Source organism: Neovison vison, chromosome 11 (genome assembly GCF_020171115.1).
Source record: "Neovison vison isolate M4711 chromosome 11, ASM_NN_V1, whole genome shotgun sequence".
In the NCBI taxonomy this organism is placed as follows: domain Eukaryota; kingdom Metazoa; phylum Chordata; class Mammalia; order Carnivora; family Mustelidae; genus Neogale; species Neogale vison.
In genome coordinates, this window is record NC_058101.1 from 149,108,724 (window position 1) to 149,133,402 (window position 24,679).

Below are 24,679 nucleotides of genomic sequence, written 5' to 3' on the forward strand. Positions count from 1 at the left end.
TTCCCACCACCACTACAGTAATAATAACCATTAACATTCATTGAATACTGAATACCAGGCATTGTTTTAAGCACTTTATACATTAACACAGTTCTCACCATAACCCTATGAGGTATGCACTGTAATTATTCCCATTTACAGATGAGAAAACAAGTCACAGAGAGATTGAGTCACTTGCCCCAGGTCATACTAGAAGTAGTAAGGTTTAGAACTTGAACAAGTGCAGCCTGGCCCCAGAGCCCAAATCCTTAACCACTGTTATACTACCGGTCTATGACAGGGGGCGGCAAACATTTTTGTAAAGGGCCAGCTAGTAAATATTGTAGACCTTGCAGGCTGTATGTGGCCTCTAATTGTTCTTTGATTCTTCCTCTCTTTAAACAATCTTCCAAAAATGTAAAAAACTTCTCACATATAATCAGGGCTACAGGCTGTAGAATGCTGACTCCTGGGCTACGATTTTATTATTATCTGTGAGCCAGTCTACTACTTTTTATTTAGACGAATTCAGACAGAAGCAAAGGTGAAAGATTCCAGATAGGTAGCTTATAATCCATAGCCCATGAATTCACAAGAGCTATCAATTGTGGGCTGCCACTGAAACAGTAAAAGTAAAGAAAATGCAAACCTCAAAATCAAAGGATTGCACGTGGTTTGTGGACAAACACAAGGACATATAAGCCAGGTACAATTATCCCTAGTGGGAATTAATGAAAAACAAAAATCGAAGTGAGTTCAACACCCTAGTAGTTCACAAGAATAAAACTCTGGATGGTTCTCTTCCTTACTTTATCTGCTGGGCAAAACTATTATAATCTGTTCATCCATGTCTAAGAACAACATCTGCATGTTAAGGAAATTTCTTCTTTTTCCGAAGTCCCCCATAAATACAAATTCATTGTTGCATTATCAAAAGACTCATTATCTTCAATGTCAGAAACTAAAGAAGAGTGGCTAATCAACTATTAGTTCAAGACCCTGAAGAACTTGGATATCATAAGGATATAAACTTCATCAACTGCTATTTCTCCAGGGTCCTCTGACAACGTCCCACTTACATGAAATACTAACATGTCATTACCACTTACCACTCTCTTAAGATTTCAGAATATTCTACATGTTTTCTTAGTCCCCAAACATTTTACCACAGCTTTTCTTTAAAAAAAAAAAAAAAAAAAAAGGCAAAGCAAAAGCTCTATTTCAACAATGAAGTAATCATTTTGATAAATGCAATCAGAAAGAAAGAATTTAAGCACTTTATTTTGGCTTTTGACTCTACCAAGTCAAACAGGTAAATCTACAAATCCCACCTCTTATAAAACTTATTCCTTAGTGGTAAACATTTAGATAAAATATGGTTCACAGTATTACTGTTAGTTATTTTTGCCATTTTGGTGGGGGGAAAACAAAAACTGAAAAACAGATTCACTTCTTTCTTTCCTATCAGCTTTGGACCATCTGTTTAAAATGACTGAAACTATTTTTAGCAGTTAGGCAATGGGTTACTTACAAAAACAAAAACAGATGCCTGCTCTTTAAGATGAATGACCCTGTTATCAAACATATAAGCATTACTTGCAGACAAGAGTCCAAAGCAAGTTACCCAGCAAGGCTAAAACTGCAGATTAAAAAATATATACTATGCAGCAACTCAGGACATGATTTCATTCCTTCTAATTGAATTGTTTCTTAGCAATTGCTAAATATACACAAATACTTTAACTGGAGGAGGTGCCATTTATAGGGGTTTAAAAACATTTGCTGTTATACTAGATCTTTATTTACCCCTAACTTGGCTGTCCTTAAGAATTTGTACATTTCTTCTGTTGAGAAAAGTTGCTTACTTAATAGTTAATTTTTACCTGAAGTATTTTCTACTAAATGCAGGAACTTGCGCATTTTACCTTTGCTTTTTCTTTGACAACAGTAAGAAGTCAGAGATAATTTCAATGAATATTTATGTAGGTGTTTGTTAACACAGTACAAAATAATACCTATTAAAGAGAAAAATCAAGGATGGGCTGTGCAAGTCCCCTTTTCCCTGTCCTCTTTTCCTGTGCTTTGAAATAACTACCTTGCTCCTAAAAAAAAGTTTCTTTAGAAGCTGGTGTACTTTGTCCTTGCCAGGTCAGATAAAGGGTTAACTTTAATTTACACATCAGGCCTTTTTCCTAGTGGCTGGCTGGTAGAGAGGAAGGAGGAGCACAGGTAAATCAGCATTCACTCCTTTATCACAGTTCCGCCCCTTTTGCTTTTTAATCCACCCTTTCTACCCTCAAGGCCTTGTGATTCACCCTCAAAGCTTATACCGTGATTTGAAGTTAAATACTTAAAGGACCCCCTCCCCCAAAAGAACAAACATCTTATGGGACAAAAAATCTTGCTGCAGCAGGTCTTTGATCCCTCTCCCCGCTTGAACAAGAATATTTAAACCCTTCCCTAAAATGTTAATTTTTAGTAAATAAACAATGGCTGCATTTATTAAGCACTGTGATGCAGACTGAGTTGCTCACCCAAAGCTGCCCTTCTATTCTTGCATAGCAAATGAGTTCTAACTGGGTACTGGGCTGTCCAGCTAGAAAGGACGCTTCTCAGCCTCCCCCTCCCACTGGATGTGACCAGGTGACAATTCTCCCCGGGGCAGTGAATGGCAAGAATGTGTACCATTTCTGGGTCTGGGCTTAAATGCACTGAGCATGATGTCTCCACATTCCCCCACACCCTTCTCCCTTACCAACTTCAAGCTGGGACACAAAACATGCCCAGGACCATGCTCTAACCATGGAGATGGACTCTGTGACGTAGGGGGCAATGGAGTAGCAAGGCATAAAGAACCTGGCTCCCTGCACTTCTACAAGGAGGATGACTGCCTGACAAAGAGCCTGGAAGGCTTACCTGGTTATGTGAGCAATAAATAAAGTCTTATCTTATTTATTATATGTCGGGGTCTCTTTGTTCCAGCAACATAGGCTTCGCCACAATTGGTGCAAACACTCTGTGAATGCTTTACATGAATTATCTCATTAATGAGCCTTTGAGCAAAGTACTGTTATTATTCCCATTTTCCTGAAGAAATACAGACTCCGAGGGTTGAGTGTCTTTTCCAAGGGCAAAGAGCAGGAAGGGCGGTGGAGTGGTCTACTGCACATCTGTATGATGCAAAGTTCAGATGCCCAACTGTATTTCTCAAAAGGAAACTGCTAATCACTGTGCCAGTATCTCACTCTTACTGAGATTCTTCTTCTGTTATCTCTTGCATACCGAGTTTAAATATTATGAGCTCAAAATTAATGAATATAATTTATATTTGGCTTGTTCATAAATGCCTTTAATTTACTATATTGAATCTCTAAATTTATATAAAACCCCAAAACTTCAAAGGATTCACACAGCAGGCAAGCTGAAAAAGCCTACCGGTTGAAACTTTTTACTCTATTTCCAAAATTGTATCATGTTACACAGAAAGCACAGATCTGCACCTCAGTTCAGTGCTGTTGAGTCACAGAATTAGATCAAAACAAAATCTTTTTGGCTGTGTTTAATACTGTGTTTGTTATGAAAGGGCCCATGATATGCTTACACAACACTGGGGTTTTCCTTTCAGTAATATGAGGCCACACACCTTCAACCTTCACTCCTCCCAAACTTATTAGACGAAAACCAGGAGAGCTAACAAGGATGCAAGTATTGGAGAAGTGTAAAAGGGGAGAGGGACAAGGGGGACTTTGTCTTTATATTTCTCCTCTTTAGAAAAACCATTTTTCCTGAGAATTCATTTAATCTTCTAGAAAGCTCTTACAATTAAGTGCCAGAGCCTGTTTATTTATTAATTCAATAAATATGCACTGAACACATACTGTTTGTCGAGTCTGCACCAGACACTGGACACAGAACAGTAAAAGCAGAATCCTGGAAGATAGAAGTAAACTTTGGGACCTTCTCATAACGGTAACAGTTTTTTACCTTAAGCTGGTATGAAAATTCCGGAATAAACTGTCTTACCTTCTAGTAACTGCAAAGTGCATAGCCTGTACGCTGCCTCCACCAGAAAGCTGAGAGTACTGTGCATGTATGCTTCCAGTGCCCTCTCCTGTACTCGCGGAGGAAGCCTTGCCACTTTGTCTAGGTGGTATCCTTCCTCCCCATCCTTCACAAGATCTGAAGACACACTGAAAATCCATCCTTATCCATCTGCTTCCCAACATGGTCGCCAACCTCACTAGGTTTTAATTAACAGGAGATGAGTGAACAACATGAGTTCTTTGCCAGCATAAGCAAGTATTTCATTATTTAGATTGCTCTCCTCATTCTAGGTCTGGTTAAAAAGACAGAAGAAGAAAAGAGAGTTGCCAATCATTTCTATAAAAATAAAAGCTCTTTTACATTGGATTGCCAACTGTGGAAAGACAAACCTGTGAAAATACTACTTTCTGTGAGTATTACAGAGATGATTTTAGCGGGATCTTCCATGTGGTCAGGTACGCCTCTAGCAGGAAGGCTGAGAAAATCCTCCACTGGGGGTGGCCTACTTGGCTTTCCTGCAGGTGACCCATCTCCTGCACTCAGGGGGTTCCGCACACATGCTCTTCCTTATGCCTCACAAAGGCACTGTCTGACTTCTGGCTCAGCCTTGGCTTTCCAAGGAACTGTTTAAAACTTCCAAATATGACTGCATTCAAATACTGCTTTAAGTCTTAAGAAAAGACTAAAAAAATACAGTGTTCTTTCACTAAAAACTAGCTAAAAATGGCTCTGGGTTTTTAAGATCTTAAGTGGCACTCATTTTGAATGCAATTATCAGAGGTCTATTTTCATTTACACCTAAGTTCCTCCAGGTAGTAAGTGGCAGTTTTTAGTGAGGGGCATTAATTTGTAGATGGCCCTGTTTGTAAACAGCATTGGTGTAACACTGACCAACTGGTGCTTCACATTATGTCTGAGGGCTATGCCTTGTGATGGCAGGGACCAAGATCAGCCATATTCCTTGGGGGTTTTGGCCAAGGCTGAGAAGGGAAATCATCGGGGTCCAGGAAAGGCTGGGCTGGGAGTGAAGCAGGTGCTCTCTTCTCCCCTGCAGGCCTGCTGCTGCTGCTTGGGCTTTAAGCACATCCCCCTGAGGCCTTCTCTGGTCTTCACACCTGGGGGCCTCTCCCTGCCCCAACGTAGGGCTTGGGCCCAGGACCCTGGGGATCATGACCTGAGCTGAAAGCAGATTCTTAAATGACTGAGCCACCCAGTTGCCCCAATAATGCTCTAAAGATGGAATCTCACTTTAGTAACCAACCTTTTGTATTCTCCCCCCTCACCTCCACAAAATCACTTAATGCTGAGGCTCTTTTAATAGTTCCTTAAACACTACTTCTTCAACGATCAGCTGCATACCAACTGATTGTGGGTCACTAGTCTTCATAAGAACCAAGTCCTGACTCTGAATGTCCAAGGCAGTAACTCACCCTGCTTACCAGGCCCCTTACTATGGTAGAGATTACCCATTGCTCCTCCCATTTCCTCTTGTCAGCGAGCCCTCTTGCTCAGCTATAGACCCCAAGAGTTATTTCTTATGGTACTTTTTGAAGCACTGACAATTGATGGAACATTCCAATCCCGCCAGTCCAGAAAAGCCCTGATAGCAATGGAATGCCTAGAAGACCACACCCCATGCAGTCCCTTCCCTGAACCTCTTCCTATAAAACTCTAGGTGTTCATCTTATGGGAGGAAAAGTCGATGAAAGCTTGAGCTTGCCACTCCTGGCTGCTGGCACCAGAAATAAATTTCTCCTTACTCTTTTCCGAACCCTCATCTTTTGAGTTATTGGCTTTTCTTGCTGACAAATTTATCCAAGTTTGCTCAGCAAAAGTGTTGGCAAACCCAGCCAGATGCCACACTTTCAATCTGTCCAGCCCCCTTGGGAATGCCTGGGAATAAGCAGTTTGCTGGGGTAGCATGCCAGGGCTTACCTGTTTCCTGAGTCAGTGGCTGTGATAGAACGCTCAGTAGCACCCTTTTTTGATAATAAACCAGGAAACTTCCTCTATAAAGGGCCAGATAATAACTTTCTTAGGCTTTGCAGGGAATATGGTATCTGGCACAATATTTACCTCTTCCAGTGCAGTGTGAAAGCAGCCACAAACAATTCATAAACAAATGGGAGCGGCTGTGTTCCAATATAATTTTATTTACAATGACAGTGCCTAGCTGATATGACACTCAGATTACTGTCAGCTGACCCCTGTTGTAGAGTCAGAGAAGCTTTCACAGAGTGGCTGAGTTGCTAATAAACACGATGTTTTCCAATCTCCTTTACAGCATGCTATGGTCATGTGACTCAGTTGTGGCTAATAGAATATGAGCGAAAATGATCCGTATAACTCTTGATTAGCCCCCTACTCTTGGGCTGAAAAGAGATCATGGTGAGTCATCTTTGACTGTGAAGATGGGGATGGCAGAGAAACAAGGCGGAAGGGATCTGCCTAGTGAAGTACCATAAGTAGTCCTGGACCAGCATGGATGACCATCTGGACTATTCTAAGACAGAATGAGAAGGAAAAAGCCCCTCAAACCTTTTAGCCCATTAAGTCACCATATTCTGATACATCTTTTTATAAAGCTTTGCATTTTTAGGTTTAGCTCAAGTGTATGAGGCTGTATTCTGAAGGGAAAATGTCTTTGTTGCAGGGCTATGGAATGATTACAAATCCACACATTGGTGAGATGACCCTGCATGAATCTGTCATCATCACAGGAACTAATATCAAGTGAAAGCTTATTCTGTGGCATGCACTTATACAAGCTCCCACTTATCTTGAAAGGAGTTATTATTATGATCATGTTTACAGATGAGGTTCAGAGACATTAACAAATATGCCCAAAGTCATACTATTCCTAAGTAACTGCTCAGATATGTAAACTTGGGGACATGTGACTCTCAAACATACACTTTCCCGCAAATTAACTCCCTTATGTCAAGGACAAGCCACAGTAATCAATTCTAAGGTGATACTTAGAGATGACTCTGTGATTCCAGGTTTCAATTTTCAAACTGAAAAGCACCACTAAGATCCACTGAATGACAGCTCCATTTGGTTTATATTACTCCCCTTAAAGGGCCAAGTAAACCAAAATGGCACAAAAGTTTAATGACTTACCCGGATTCCCTTGAAAGGCTCTAAGAATGCCAGAATGTGGATTTTATGAGACAGCCATGGGGGCTGCCAACTTGGTCTCAGCTACTGCCACCACCTCCTCCTCCATTGCCCATGAGAAACTAGCTGCCTGGACACCTGCTACATCAGGCTGAATGGAGCCTGCAGAGGAGTTTCAAACTATGCCAGCAGAGGGGAAGATTTTCTTTTCTCTCCAGGAAAGGGTGACCAATGCCACCGACATTTGCTGTTGACTCTACTCTGCCAGGTGTAGCATCCGTCTCTGCTGGGGGCTTGGCACCCGTCACAGGGACCATCTGGCTCCATTTCCCTGACCACATGGCCTTTCCTGTTCTGTACAGCCTGGAGGCTCAAGGAAAGTCGAGTTCACCCAACATGAAAGCACAGCCAATGGCACCAACTGTTCCTGGGAGATGAACCCAAAATTTAGTTGCAAAAACTCTTAACCTTATTTCTTCAAATTTGAAGGGAGAAACTATTTCAAAACTAGTTGCATTTTTTTTTAACAGAGTAAGTTTATTTATTTGAAAAGTTCACTTGTTTAATCAGCTATGAATGGCTAATTAAAAATTAATTATTAAAATTGTTACCATACCAAGGACTATGCAGTTAAAGAAAATGTTTTATTACAGAAATGTAATGAAGAATAGATTGTCTATCTTGAGGAAAAGCACAAAATTAACATGTTCTCAATTACTTTCTAAGCCAATTATTTTTAAAATAGGAAGTAAGACCTCACTCCCAAAGTGGACTTTTAAATTTGGTACATCTTTAAGTACTTCCAGAGCCAAATAGATGACAAATCATACAGCCATTGAAAATCATATTTCCCAAAAAATATTTTGGAATGTGGAAAATGTTCTCACATATACTGCTATGCCAAAAAAAAAAAAAAAAACCAAACCCACAAACCCCAAGAAAACAGGTTTCAAAAAGGCTTAAAAGGCTTACAGACATTCTTATAAAGATTACTATGTATCTATATAAATATAAAGTTAGTCTGGAAGTAAATACCTTAACATTTTAACAGCAGTTTTTCTCTAAGTGGTAAATCTGCAAGTGGTTTTTATTTTTTTCTCAGCATTCTCAAAATCTTCTAGAACAGACCATAAAAGTATACATTTTTAAAAGAACTAGAAAGAATATCATGACACTGAAGGCCACAGATTTCTCTGGTGTTTTGTGAGGACGTAGAACGTGGTTTGTAGAATAGGGTAAGTTATTTTATGGCCAAATCTACAAAGTCTCAAAAACTCACATATTAAAGTCTCAATGTTCCAATACTGGACATTTCGGGAAGAACAGAGGGGTACCGTAACATATGGAGTGAGCCGCTGGGGAAAGGGTCCAGACTCATTACAACGCACAGCTATTTTCCACATTTCATCCCCACTACTACATCAACATTAAAAATGGAACAAGGAGTGTGTGTAGCACCCAAACATCTGTGACATATCATTACGGAAGAATAATATTTCCAGGAATTCTAATTCATAATTACTGCTTTCAATTTGAGAAAACAACTGTCAAATTAAAAAGAAATACGTGCATGTCACAACTAAGCAGTAGCTAAAATCAACTAGAAATCAGGTTCTATTTCACAGTGGGAGTTAACTGAAACCTTAGAAAATCCCCACCATTTAGGAACATTAGTTAGGATAAAGTCTAAAATCAGAAAATATATCTCCTCCCCTACGTCACAAGGCACAACAGGGTGTGAGGCAATCTCTCTGTCTGCTGATAACGAGAAAATTGAAAAACAAAAAAAACCTGAAAGGCTCAAGCTCACAAATCACTGCCCCAAGTTTCACACTAATGGTCATATGATCCTCCAAGTGCTGCTTCTCAGACAAACAGCCTCTTTTGTAAAGCCAGCAAGATCCCCCAGAAGGCCTGACCCAACCAAACCCCTTTATTTTCTAAAATGACGGAGCCTCTTAACAAAGGAAAACAGGACTTTGAAAGAAATAGTTCAGGAAAAGGTGAAGGTAGGGAGTTTCAGGAAAATGTCTGATAAAATTCCATTGCTTTTCTAAAACAAAAAACCCAGTCTCCCAAGCCTCAAATACAAAAGCAGAGCAGAAGATAAAAATGTGTTCCCAAATGACACCATTCCTGAGAAAAAACACACTTTCACTTGCTATTTCAATGAGTATTGCTTTTTCCCACAGGATTATTTTATTTAGAGGAAAAAAAGACAATATAGACTGTATAATCACCAAACATCAAATATACCCTATGTAGGACATATATAATCCTACAGAAATATACAGCTTTATGGGGAAATTTTACCTGCCTTAAACAAATATTTAGTTAACTGAAGAGATTTTCAACAATGACACAACAATGGAGAAAGATACATAACAAAACAACATTAGTCTTTCTAACCAGAGAACAAGCAAAATGACAGCTCAAAGAGATAGGCTGTAGAGTAAAAGAAAAAAACATTACTAAGATACTAAATAAGATTCTGATCTATCAGCATCAACATGACAGAGACAGCAAACACACCTTTTCTGTGGGCTGCCTAAAAGGACAGCTTCCCCGTACCTCTGACTTCCATCATCCAGCTTCTGCCAGAGTCTCGGAAAGTAATATATGCCCACTAACACTGGCCTGGCCTGCACCCAAGTCAGTGACTTCAACTGCTCCACATTAATAACAAAAGCTGTACAGTGTGGACATGCAGGGAGAGAGGAAGAGATGAAAGCTGATGCAGACTTCTAAGAGCCAATTTATCTCCTGCTGAAGAAACTGGCTTAGCGCCGTTCAGAAATAACAGACTCCTCAGGAGAAAATACCAGCTATCCTCATAAACCCCGTCATCATTCCACACAATGTTTTTAAAGTTTGCATTAAACTCAAAGATTTTCATTGCAACAGACTGCAGTAAACACAGACTTATCATGTGCCTGGGACCATTCTGAGCAGTGTACAGAGATTAACATAGGGGCTCTCCCAACAACCTGATGAGATAAGTGCTATTAACCTCGGTTTACAGATCAAGCAACTGAGATGCTAAACAGGTATGTGACTTTTCCAAGATCACAAAGCTAGCACAGTAGAACCCAGGCTTTCTGGCTCTGGAGGCTGAGGGTTTAATCACCACATGAGACCATCCCACCCACAAGGCTAGTACCAGCAGCTCTCCTTGCCTATACCTCACAGAGGCCTCAGAAACTGTTACTTCCAGGGTGACAATTTTGTTCCTGCTTTCAGGCTGCTCCCTAGATTGGAGGGGAAAGGCAGCGTGTCTACTTTATGCCAGCTTCTTCAGAAAGGATAAATGTTCTCATCTACCATGTCATATCAACATTATTATCATTATTATTACTGTCATTATTATTCCCATTTTACTAATGAAAAACAGATTCTAAAGGGTTAAGTGTCTTGCTTAATGCTAGTGAGAGGTAGGGCTGGCAAGTGTGCCTAAAACTGCACGTGGTCCGTGTTCCTGCCACTACAGAAAGCATCCTACCCTCCCCAGTCACAGGTTCATCTCCTAACTGGGCAACTCATCCAACAACCAGAGATGATCTCCCATAATTGAGCTAATCACTTCAGAAACAAATGCTGCCTGAACAATTAGGAGCAACATGAAGGGTGAGGGAAGAAAGGTCTGTAATATTCCAACATAAAAGCAAAAAAGCCTCTCAAGCCATAGGAAATTCTCAGTTGGGTAACAGAAGGTGTATTTGGTATGCCCATGCCCAGCACTACAACAGAGAACTATGCATTGTAAATGTAAACAATTACGTATTTCAATGCACATAAACTAAGGTTCTGCAAATCCTATTCTACTTTCCTTGCACCAAAACTCACTACTGAAAAGAATTCAGTAGTTATGTCCCTCTGTAAAGTCAAAAGCTCTTTATAATAATCATTCTCTACTTGCCAACTCTGTAAATATTCAAAAGTAGATATATCTATTTTATAATCCTAATGAGGTACACAATTTTTACAGAGGTGTGGGATCTAGTTCTCCCTGAAAATTGAAGCTATGGACCATTATAAATTACTAACTCTCTCAAGCCTGTGGTTCAATAAACTGCTAAGTTGTCTATCACATTGGCAAAGAAATTAGTGCCTACATCTTGGCTAAGAATTTCTTAAAATAAATAATAGGGTTCAAAAACCCGATGATTAAAAAAAGTATCATGAGACATGACTCAAAAAGTATAGATATAAGGACTTCAGAATTTAATCTCCTCATTTCATGGATAAGAAAACTAAGGAAGGTGCCAGAACTTGGGGTACCTGGATACCTCAGTCAGTTGAGCATCCAACTCTTGATTTCAGCTCAGGTCACGATCTCAGGGTCCTAGGATTGAGTCCCATGTGGGGCTCTTGCTTAGCTTGAGGATTCTCTCCCTCTGCCCCTCCCCACTCATGTGCTCTCTCTCTCTCAAATAAATAAAAAGAAAAGAAAAAAGAACTAAACAACCTTTTAAGTCTTCACCAGAATCAGTGGAAGAAACAAAACTAGAACCCAGTACACTAATATCCACTTCAGTAGGTGTCACATGGCCTAGAATTAGATCCCTCTAATGATGTAAGGTAATATAATATTGTAACCTCTGAAAGAGCAGGAACTGTGTCAGACTTCTTGTATCTACAACGTTTACAAACTGCCTTGCTTAATAAATATTACTAATTCCCGCTATGGTGAGAGAAGGGAATCAGAGGTGGCATACCTCCTCCTTCCCTTCTGGTCTTTGTAGACTGTTATGCAGATCATAAGGTCCCAACACACAGCTGTGCAAAATCAGTACCAACCTTACACAGAAAACAGAGGGGTAGTGAGGCCCAGATGTAGTCTTCATGATGTCCGATGAAACACTTCAAGACTGGAAGGCATGAGACACCTACAAATCAACTAACCTGTCTAGATTAAGATTCTTCCACTGTAAAATAAGTAAGTTGCATTTCCTGATCTCTGAGACTTGTTCTAATATAAAACATTATTATTTTGTTTAGCCTTAAACTTATAAATTTGACCCAAAAAATAATACTTTAGGGGCACCTGGGTAGCTCAGTCATTTGGGCTTCTGCCTTCGGCTCGAGTCATGACTGCAGGGTCCTGGGATCAAGCCCCACATCAGGCTCCCTGCTCAGTGGGGAGCCTGCTTCTCCCTCTCCTCCCTGGTTGTACTCTCTCTCGCTATCTGTCTGTCTCTCTCTCTCTCTCTCAAGTAAATAAAATCTTTAAAAAAATAAATAACCCCCCTTCAATTTGCCTCTTTGGTGCGTTATTGTAACTCTCACAAGAATACAGCACTCCTGATGCCCACCCTCCCCAGTGAATAAGGGAATGGGAAAGCTTTGCTCTGTGATGGCCAAAATCCCCATTTTATTTTCTGACATCACTTCTACCAGAAAAGCTCCTTGGGTCTGTGAGATTAGGCCCAAGAACTCCTAGCCTTACTTTTGGCTCCAGGGCCCAAGCCTGGGCCTGCCTAATAAGGCTGGGTTCCCCCCAGACTGGCTGCCTCTGTCCGATGTCCAGGAAGACCCTGAGCAGAAGAGGGCCCCTACCTGAAGCTGGTCAACTGCAGGGTCTGTTAGCAGTGCGGGTCTGGTCTGAGGCCAGAGGCACAGGTCAGAGAGGCCAGGCCACCAGGAGGCCAGCCTGCAGTGCAAACCCTAGTGTGAAACTTGAGAAGATGATTAAGTAAGAGATACTCAGACAAGGGAAGGACAGGAGAGACCTGGAGTCTAGAAAAATGTGTGAGAGAGGTTACTCTGGGAGTTCCATCTATCTCAAAAAAGCAAATACTACTGTCTTCCTAGCAGGCCAAAATAATATGCATGTATTGTGTAGGTGAGCTAAAAGGGACCTTATTAATTATTGCTAAGCATAAAGGGTTTTGCTGCCACTACACCTAGGTCAAGAAAAAGGAAGATCGGGTCACAGGATTTTTATAATTAAGGAAAGAACCAGAACTTACACTGTATATTTGCAAAGAGCTTTGCAGATAATAAATCACCATCATATGCACTTTTTGCTCAGACCCTTACAACTACAACATTTGAAGAAACTGAGGCTCAAGCGGTTCCTTTACCTGTTCAATATGCACAAACTACTACTAAGTGTCTCCTCTCCAGGTGGGCCTTGGGCTCTTCTACCACATCACCAAGTCTCTTTAAATTACTTTCCCTCAAACCCACCTTTTAGTAGAAATAACATTGATTTCTTCTTCATTTAAAAATTTTCAATTTTATTTAAGTTCTAGCATTGAAACAGGTTTCAGTTTGATTATCATTAAACAGTGTGTTGATAATAAGCTACACATCATTGTCCCTTGTACCGCAAAGCACACTAGTGTATGATGGGTTAAAAAAAGCTTTGAAGCCTCATCTGGAAAATTTACCACCACATATACTATACTATTGTTTCTATGGGAAGTTCTGTTCCAAGTTCCAATCAACTGACTTAAAAGAGATCTTTTGGAACACATGAACACAGCCTAAAAATAATCACCACTGCAAACTTAAGGAATTTCTTGGATTTCATTTTCCTTTTTCATTTCATTTAAATATATGCATACATTCACTGAGCCTGTTCTCACTGAGCAGCATGTATGGTATGAAAAGCTAAGCATTTCAGTATAACGGAAGAAATTTCATAAAACTCCCACATACTATGATTGTGGATTACATAAGGAAGTGGGAAAGTCCCCTTCTGCCCCTAAACTGTGCCAAGACATCTGACATGTTCACATCTGCCAGGACTCTACAGTTATTCAAGTCCGAATCCACTCTTTACATAAATCAGCATACTATTATAATGATCCAAAGTTCAGAAAGGACCTCTTGCCAGAATAATGAACTTTCTGAGGTTTTCCAAACAATTTGTTTTGTGAAAAATGTCTCCCTGCCACGGGATTTCAAGCACTAAAAGCAGAGTGGCAGGTTTTCAGTTTTGAATTTTCAACAAATCACCAACATACATGGTTGAAAGTGTTTTCACTGAGAATCAAAGTGTCAGGTTTAAGAATATTTTAAAACAACAACAATAAAACACCCCAGCTTATCTAAAGACAGAAATCAGAGCATGATTCTGATCACTGTGTGTCTTAATGGGAAACAGGGGACCAGAACATTGGGATAAATTTAACTGGCAAGTTCTTCTGATACATTTTGATTTTTTAAAAATGGACTTACTTATAATTTTTCAGAAACATTCTTATCATTGTGACTGTATTGTGCTTAAACCAAACCAAACAAAAACAGCAAGAAAGGACCATCGGAATCTAAATATGACACTTTCAACTGCAAGTTCTGACAAAAGTCTGCCAACTGGATTTCACCCTACCTCAAACAGGAGTATTATGTGGCCCCGGTGCCTTAGTATCCTGCCATTTTCTCTTGTGTCCTCACTTAGGACAGTCTTCCAGCAGATCTTGAGAAAGACAGACTAAGAATGATAGGGATCAAAACAAAAGGCAGCTTACATGCATGAGAAACTTTGAATTGCCCAATTTCAGTCCCAAAGCGTCTCAGTCTGCATATCCTCTATAACCTTTGATGAAGTACAACATAAACCTGTTTGTAATCAAAAGGTACAAAGTGTGAGAACCAAATTCTCTTGGTTATTGAGATGAGTCTTAAAATAACCAGAAGCAGCTAATATTTAATTTGGAGTTCTTACCTCTATATGAGAATTCTTAGTAAGATAAAAAATACCCTTATAAAACATAACTTAACCTATGGTAGAAATATCTCATCAGGCAGGCCATTACCATGATTATCTGGATGTAAAAAGCAAGTCATTTTGAAAAAGCCAAATTATTATTAAATACTCTTCTGTTTATTTTTAGATACATACACTTAAAATAATCTAATATGAAGCACATACAGCTCCACGTGGAAGCCTGTGCAAAAAATCTACAGCCATATCCTAGTTAGTTTGCTCTATTCTTTTTAATCTAAAAAAAAAAAAATGTTCAATGTACATCTTTAATTCTTTTTTAGTGGTGCTAGTTTTTAGTTTTTCTGTGATATGAATCATTATCCCCTTCTTACCTATTTCCATAAACTGATGTTTTCTTATTTTGAGTTGGTTGTTAAGAGACACTTCTCCCTCCACGGATCTATGAACAAACTTAAGTAAGTCTACAATCCAAAATCAGTATTACTTCAAATACTTATGTGTTTTTCATTTTTATATTCACTAATTTCCCTGAGCCACAGTTTCTTCAGGTATAAAACAGTGGTATGTACTGCGGTGGGGATGGGGTTGAGGAGAACCAGGAGGAACAACATATGAGATGATTTCTAAGTTCCCTTTTTATTTCCTGGTTTCTTTGGTCTGCACTTATTCCAGACAGGAGCTTCTGTAAAGCAGTGGTTCTCAAGAGGTAGGGTGGGGTGGGTCCCTATTTTGCCCCCTAGTCATCTGGCAATGACTAGAGACATTTTTGGCTGTCACAGCTGGCTACAGGCATCTAGCGGGTGGAGACCAAGGATGCTGCTAACTCAACATCCTACATTGCAGAGAGCCTGCCCTACAACAGACTCATACAGGTCAGCCTGTCAATACTGCCGAGGTTGAGAAGTTCTGTGCAGAGTAACAACCCCAGGAAACTAAATGATGTGTCATATTCAGAAAACTGGGAAGGCCATTTCCTAAAATATTTACTACCTTTCAAATTCCTAGACATGCAGCTCAGGTACTTCAGTTTTGTTTTGTTTTGTTGTTATTTATTTATTTGACAGACAGAGATCCCAGGTAGGCAGAGGCAGGCAGTGGTGGGGGTGAGGGTGGAAAGCAGGCTCCCTGCTGAGCAGAAAGCCCAATGTGGGGCTTGATCCCAGAACCCGGGATCATGACCTGAGCCAAAGGCAAAGGCTTTAACCCACTGAGCCACCCAGGCACGCTGGTACTTCAGTTCTTAAAAGGAAAGCAGAAAGCAGTAGGGCTTAGTCACAGCTTCCTTTCCTCCCAATCTCCCTCTTTCTCTCAGCCACACCTACTGAATGATCAGTGCTGCGAGGCAAGAGGAATAAGCTAGGGTCTGCCTTCCAGGTGCTACCACCTAAGGGAGACAGACAAATCAAGACAGTGGTCTGTATTTGGACAGAGCAAGACAACACAGCTTGAAAAAGTCCATGAGTTTATTTTTTTTATTTACTTTTATTTTTTTAAAAGATTTTATTTATTTACTTACTTAGTTGAGAGACAGAGAGTACAAGGTGGGGAGAAGGGGGAGAGGGAGAGAGAATCTCAAGCAGATGCTGCCCTGAACTGTGGAACCCAATGTGGGTTCATTCCCACAGTCCTGAGATCATGACCTGAGCTGACCACCAAGAGTAGTATGCTCAACCAACGGAGTGACCCAGGTGCCCCTAAAAGATCCTGCATTTAAACATCAGATATTATTAAGGAACCATCACTGGGAAGTTTTTAAATGGATCCATTCAGCAAGGAAAGTCCAGTTACATTAAGAAAATGTGTTTTCAATTTCCCTACATAATGAAAGTTGCTCCCCAGCCATGCATATTGGTGCTTTTCTTCTAAGGAAGCATGTTATCAAATGTCCCTTCAAGAAGATGAGCAGTATTCCAAGGATCATTGGGTTTTCTGGTCCTACAAGTCATTCTGGGTCCTTATAGGGAACGGTAAATAAGAAAGGCCCAGAGGTCAGAGCAAGGACAGCACAGTGGGAACCATGAGCTTTCTAGGACACTCTGGGACGTATTCAAGGGAACCATACAGTTTTTCTTCCAAATCAAGACAATTCTGAGAGGGAATTATGACAAAATACTGGTGTAAACCAGGGTAGGTGGTTCCCAGAGCACGACTGCTGTATCCTAGCTTGGGAAACAACCTCAGGAGGACAGTGATCCCCACACAAGCCTGGTAAGAGCTGCAGGTACTAATAAACACAAGTTCAACTTCTACTCCTTTAGTCAACTAAAATTCAGTTATAGTTAAAAGGAAAGAAATTTACACTTAGTATAAAATCAACACAGAACACACTCAGGCAAATGCCAAATCTAGAAAACCTGAACATACTGTTTATGAATCTAAAGTATAAGATTCCCACAATAGTGTGCACCAGATGGGATTTAGTCTTTTCTCTGCAGTATGTGAAAAGCAAGAAAAATTGTTAAACAGCTTCCGGCTTTAAACTTGGCTAATACACTGGTCTCCCAATCAGCACAGGCACATCTCCAGGACATGCAGTCAAGTTGAACCCTGAGTTAGAAACCGCTTGACTTCACAGGTTTGGCATCTTTAACCACAAGGTCCATTGACCATGGTGTACAAGGCAAGAGACAGCTTCAGTAACTCTCCCCTTTAAAGTCACTCTGCCAGCAAGATGTATGTGCTCTTAAGCATTTGAACAGAGTCAAGATGTTATATATTTCATCTAGAAAATCCAGGCAAACAGGATACCAAACACTTTGGAAAACAAAAACATTCCCATGAAGAGTAAGGTCAAGACTGTCTTTTTTTTCTAACGCATAAATATGGAGGCCTCTAAAAAAAAAATTCTGCAGTCTTACAGGAAGCTGAAAAATTAAAAACCAAACCAAAGACATATACTGAGGCTCTGGACACAGACTTAAGATTAAATGCAAGAGCTGACTCCCCGCAGGCACTTTAAAGGGGCTTGGGAGCCCAGGAAGACCTCAAGCACAGCCAAAAGGAGCAGCAACCAGGGTAACACATCCATTCCCCCACTTTCTTTTGAAATCCTAGCAAAAATGACACAACCTTCACAGAAGTGAGAAGGTATTACTATCCAGCTTCTATTTTTCCTTAATGTTCTATATTTGATCAAGGAAGAGACTTAAAACTAGAAATGGTAGTCCACCCTGAAAAGAGGGAACAAAGGTCACTTTTAAATTTTAGCCTCATCTCATCTTCAAGAACCAAAGTATCACTCCTGGCAAGTTTCCTATACACGAAAGTAGAGTTCCAGAAAAGAAGAAAAGGGTACATGCAAAAAAGAGGAAACCATAGACACGTAATTTGGTATCAATTCAAATAAAATTCTACCTTGGGTTTTCAAGTATAGATAGATTATAAGACTTGGGTGTGGGAGGAGCAGCAATGGCCTGTTGTATTTCCAGTGTCATGTCCAATTATCCTAATGTGTTTTTTGATAAGCCGCTATCAGAAATACTGTAAACCAAATGTATCTGCATTTCTCCAAAAGGTCCAGGTAAAATAGAGAAATGTGAGATGGATGACATAATTAAGGGCGCTCATAGTTCTTTGAAACCCCATCCTAAAAAAATATTCATTACTGAGCTGCTGTAATCTGAAGGAATGATCTGGTGTCACTGTTTTTCTTCAATTGAGCAGTTATACTAATCACATAGATGAAGTTTGAGAATATGCTTATTAATTTTGCAGACGACAAAAAGATGAAAGACAATATTCAAAAGAATCTTAATGCATAATATTATATGGCCAGCAATGAGATGATATTTTAATAGAGATATACATTAAGTCCTATATTTAAGTAGAAACATAACTTGTACAAACAGAAATGCTGGAAACTTGGCTTAGCAGTACTTTACCGTTGAGAGTCAGATGTAACACAGCTGTTTAAAAAAACAACAACAACAGGAAATTCAATCCTCAGCTGCATTACTAAAATTAAATAACCAGATCAAGGGAAGAAACAGTTTACTAGGCATTACCTAAGTTGAAATCACAACTAGAGAACTGAGTTAAATTCTGAGAGCAGCACTGGGAGAGAAAATTAATTATCTGACAAAGGTCAAGTAGGCTAAGAGTAGAGAGATGATACCACATGAGAAACTGTTGACAAAACTGGGAAGGTTTGGCCTAAAGAATACTCTGTGGCCTTCCTCAATGATCTAAAAGGCTACAATGAAGACATCTCCTGAACAAGTCTCAGTCTGTCAATGTCCCTCTAGAATATAAATGCAACACTCCAGGTCCAGCTGGACAATGAGAAGTAGAGGAAACATGACCTGTCCAGTGTTGGGCATTCTATTTACACAGACTAAAATGGAATTAGGCTTTTGGACAACTGCATTACACAGTTGACTCATAACAAATTTAAGCCCCAATCCGACCATAGTTTTCTCGTGCGAAGGACGGTTAAGAGCCAATAGTCTCAGCAACCCTTGCTGCTGGACACCACGTTATACATTTGCTCAATGTCTATCCCTACCCACTAAAACAGAAGCTTCATGAATTCAGGAGTTTTGTCTTGTTTACTGCTGAATATCCAGCACCTAGACCAAGTCCTGGCCTACAGCAGACACTTGATAAGTACAGGCTGAATAAATGAATGACTGTTAAACAGCACAAAGCTAAAATGAGGATAAAAGATAAATGGCAACAGGGTAGCCTTCTTCTGTGTAACTCCAAAAGAGAGAACTGGCAACCACTACACGTTATAGGAAGGCAGGCTTCAATGCAAGAACAACCTTCCTATTGATTAGAGCTGTTTAACAAAAGAACAAGCTGGTTCTTGAAGTACGATTCTGTTCTCTGTAACTGAAAATGTTAGAATCGACATCGGATGAATAAAGTCGCCATTTTCTATATGCCTGAACCAGGTAACCTTAAGTATTTTTTTTTTAGATTTATTTATTTATTTGGCAGAGAAAAAGAAAGATCACAAGCAGGCAGAGGGGGAGGGGAAAGCAGTCTCCCCACTGAGCAGAGAGCCCAGTATGGGGCTCGATCCCAAGACCCTGGGATCATGACCTGAGCCGAAGGCAGAGGCTTAATCCACTGAGCCACCCAGGCGTCCCAACCTTAAGTATTTTTGAGACTCAAAGACATAGAAGGGAGTTCCATATTATCAACAGGGAAGAGAGGGATATCCCAATCAATACAGGAATCTCTTACAACAACTGTGGCGGACAGCTGACATCTCTATCCCCAGACCCACCTTCTATCTAGTTCCACAGCGCTCTGGGTCTGGAGGGCTGAACTATGAAGAACTGCATCAACTCATTTGTTCTCTGGCTTTCCATCAGGTTTAGCCAATGGGGTTAATACAGAGAGGGGCCTCAGGGGAGGGGGCTGATTCTCTGGCTACATCATTGTGTTCTCAATGGACAACTATGTCCTTTGACCGAAGATCTCAGCTCCAGCAAGGCAGCTATTTTTACGTAACCATCTTCTGCAGGGTTTGGTAACATCCCCTCCTCTTTCCTCTTCAGGCATAGGTACTAGCCCTTGCCCACCCCCTTTATGGGCCCTTGTATTCTCATTATACTGTGTATCTTAGTAAGCAGGTTTTTTTCTTGAATGTTCCTCAAATTATGGAGTGTTGCCACCTGCTTCCCATTAGGTCCCTGACCAACCACCCCCTGAGCTCATCCAGTGTCTGTGTGAAGGCTTACAGGGACAGGGTGGGAGCTCAGTAGGTTTTGGGGGCCTCACTGCTCCTTAGTTTTAGTGCTATTATAATGCTAACTAACTAGGGCTTTCCTGTATTTGAGGCTGGTTTTTAAAACCAGCCACAACAGTGGGAAGACATGCAGCCGGTACAGTTTACAGTTAGGCTATGTCTCAGCACAACCGCTCAAGCAGCCTGAATTCCTGCACATTCTGAAATAGCAGTTTCCTGGTTTAGCAAGCAGTTTGGCTTCACATCCACGCATCCCCTCAGAAACAGGAAGCAATGTCAGATTATCATGCAACAATATCAGATTTGGAACACAAAAGGCAGTTATCAGGAAATCATGTATATATTATGTTCTTTCTCCAGATACGAGTTTGTGAAAGAAGAAACACTACCAAACTTCTCTTTTCATCCTTTATTATTGAGGCTGACCTTTTGGGGGAATTACTAGAGCAATGGGATATTTTCACCTTGCACGGATTTTTATCTTGTAAAGACTGTACCAAGTAGGAAAATACTACCTTTTCTCAGTGCCAACAGAGTGGTATAAAATGAATGAAAATGTTTAGTAAGGGTCCGTATTTCTTTATATGTCCTAGAGTCACAGCAAATATTAAGCAAATAAAAGGTCAGGTGGGAAAAGTACAAATAAAACTGGATGAATCTAGACAAAGGAAAAGAAAGACAACTTCATAAGTTATTATTAAGTAAAGAGGAACAAAATTTTGAGAGCTGCACAAAATGTAAGCAAAAACCTCCACAGGAATCTACTACCAAGAACAACTGTTTATGTATCATATAATTAAAATATTTTAACTGTAAAATTTGTTACAGAAATCTGATTATAGAAAATATAGAAATTTGGTTATATAAAATACAGCTATAGAAATTTGGCATATCTGTAGTAACTTAGAAAGGTAGGAATAGAGAAGATAAAAATGAAAACCATAAAGATTTTGTAATTCCTACTAAAAAAAGTTTTCAAACTATTTAAGTAATCTAAGTTTTAGATAATCACAAATGAAGAAGTACCATCATTTACTCCAGCTCTATTCTGAGGACAACTGTCATGGGAGAAAGAGAAACTAAGAGAACCTCAAGAGTCTGGTGCTTACCTCTTCTAATCCTGGGCCCTCTTTCTCTGATCTTTGACCACATAAAGTAATTAGCACTAAAACATGAGAAGTTATTTGCCATGCTGACAGGAACTCCTGTTTACTCTTTTTTTCTTCAAAGACAGGACCTACCTGTCTGTCTTTCCTCCTTTTCAAAGCCCTGTAGATGTGGCTGAAAACACTAGTCCAGAATCAAGGTCCTTGCTGCATCCAAGAAGAGGTAAACTACCCCACTGCCAGAACTTACAGACCTTCATCTGAATTTACAATTCCACCTCTGACTTAAGGCTGGTTGAAACAGGACTTCAAAAAAGATGTAAGACGTACCCTTAGCCCTTGCACTTAGAGAACTTACTACTCATTAAGTCTTCAGTGGTAACTAGAACTTACTCCTCTGGAAAAGAAAAAAGCAAACATTTACTGACATACCCAAATATGACACATCCGATATAAAAGTGAAAAGCAACTGCTCTGTGCCACTCCTGCAAAGAGGTTCTCCAAACCTTTTCCTCATTTGACCAACATATGCTCTCACTTTCTTGCTCTCTTTTGAACTTGGGCCTCCTACGTGTATTTATTAACAAATACGGAATTTCCTTGCTAGAGACATTGAAAATTTACCCACTCCTGCTACCAGTTATGGGGTCCAACTGAACAAACATTTACTCAGTTCTAATTATGTACCAGACACTAAGTCACTGAACTAATAATGAGAAGACAGATTTTCCCGAAAACATAGTTATCTTCTTTAACTCCTGCGACCGTTTTGGCATCCCAACTAGAAATAATAACTATCAAGGACAGCCTTATTTTATGATACCCAAGTGATCTTCAATGATCTCATTCAATATTTTAAAAACCATGTATTGATTTTTGGCTATTTACACGGTTATTTCTGAAAGCAACAGATCTGTCCCTGGTCTTGTGCATTAAAATATGAAAAGAGAGACAAGTATATCAACAACCAAAGTTCACGCTGAAACTATGGCAAAGGGGCGCCTGGGCGGCTCAGTCAGTTAAGCATGACTTGCCTTCAGCTCAGGTCATGATCTTGGGGTTCTGGGACTGAGCTCCGCATCAGGCTTCCTGCTTAGCAGGGAGCCTGCTTCTCCCTCTGCCCCTCTCCCTGGCTCCTGTGCTCTCTGTCTCTCTCTGAAAGAAATAAATAAAATCTTAAAAAAAAAAAAAAAAAAAAAAGAAAGAAAGAAAGAAAAGAAACAATGGCAATGGCAAAGATGAAGAACTGCAAAAATCTGAAGAAAGATTACTTATTACTGAAGCAATCAGAAAAAGAATTCAGAAAGGAAGTAGTATTTGAGATAGTCTTCAGACAAGGAAACACACAGTGAAAACCCAGTCATGAAAGATGTGTGGGATGTGGACAGAGAATGAAGTCTGGGAAAATTATAGGGGGCTTTGGGAATTGTCAGATTTTCAGTTCAAAAATAAATTTAGGGGCACCGTGGTGACTCAGTGGGTTAAGCCGCTGCCTTCAGCTCAGGTCATGATCTCAGGATCCTGGGATCGAGCCCCACATCGGGCTCCTTGCTCAGTGGGGAGCCTGCTTCTCTCTCTGCCTCTGCCTGCCTCTCTGCCTGCTTGTGATCTCTCTCTCTCTCTGTCAAATAAATAAATAAAATCTTTTTAAAATAAATAAATAAATAAATGAACAAATTTAATCCATTCTGGATACCTAAGTTATGATATATCCATATAATCCCAGGGAATGAAGTTCTAATACATGTGACAAACAGGGATCAACTTTAAAAACGTTATGCCTAGTGAAAGAAGCCAGACACAAAGGACCACATATTATATAATTCCATTATATGAAATATTCAGAATAGACAAATCTATATGGAATGATCAGTGATTGCCTAAGGTTAGTGGGGTGTGATCTGGGGGCCTATGGAGAGCGACTGCTAATGGGAATGGGCTTTTCTTCCAGAAGCGACAAAAATGTTCTGGAATTAGACAGTGGTGATAGACACATAACTGTGAATATACTAAAAAAAACACTGAATTTTACCCTATATAAGGGTACAGGTACACTTTCTAGTACATGATTTATATCTCAAAACTGTTACAAAAAAACAAAATCAATCTATTTGAATAGGTATGTTTACATAGAATTGAATACCTAGGCTAATGTCCTATATGTGTATTTCACCAGACGTACATATTAACTATATATAGAAGATATCACGTATGCACAAAACATAGAACATAACAGCAGACTGAAATTTTTTAAGTGTAAGATTCACTGCCTTAGAACTTTTCTAGAAGAAATGAATCTACCATCTAGTTAATCCCTCAAATCAGGTTCACTTCAGGTATTAAAAAAAATAAGTGATAAAATTTTATGAAGCTCAATATCCGAACACAAGGTAAAATTGTTAGAATAAGGTATTAGCGTCTTTTATATGGTATCAGGTATATTTTCAAATGGCATTATTTTTGAAACCCAGGGGTGCTACGTTTCATTGTATGTGTTTTCTAAGACCACATTAAAAAAAAGACCAATCATACATTTTCAGATGCTGGTTTTTACTTTTTATTGGTGGTTCATCTATTTGTTCTTAATTATACAAAGTGGACTTCACATGTGTATTTAATTTGTCTGCCTGAGAAAGACTCAAAGACTTTAGAAAGCTCCAAATTTCCTCTTCTGAATCATATTTACCATACATTTCTGGTTGTGTACTTTGTTATACATAGTAAATTTAGAAAAACCTCAAGTATAAGTAAAACTTGACTCATGACACGTAATAATTTACCTTAAGCAACAGTTTGTTTGTTTTTTTAAGACAGACAGAGATCACAAGTAGGCAGAGAGGCAGGCAGAGAGAGAGAGGAGGAAGCAGGCTCCCCGCTGAGCAGAGAGCCCGACGCCGGGTTTGATCCCAGGACCCTGAGATCATGACCTTAGCTGCAGGCAGAGGCCTAACTCACTGAGCCACTCAGACGCCCCAAGCAATAGTTCATTTTAAGAGTAAAAGCAAATGAAAAGTTAAAAAATTATGAAAATAAAAAAGTAGAACTGCATATAAAACA

At 39.8% G+C, this 24,679-nt stretch overlaps 1 protein-coding gene across 5 annotated transcripts in view; it reads right to left on the reverse strand.

The window, feature by feature from the left end:
- GAB1 (GRB2 associated binding protein 1) overlaps positions 1-24,679 on the reverse strand; it is a 126,614-nt gene that overhangs the window by 71,812 nt on the left and 30,123 nt on the right. Inside the window, exon 1 of one of the 5 annotated variants that reach the window (XM_044224959.1) lies at positions 9,676-9,722. The exons of the other annotated variants lie outside the window; for them this stretch is intronic. The gene's annotated coding sequence lies outside the window, so the exon portion shown is untranslated. Of the gene's footprint in view, positions 1-9,675; positions 9,723-24,679 lie in introns of those variants that run through there. 5 annotated transcript variants of the gene reach the window in all.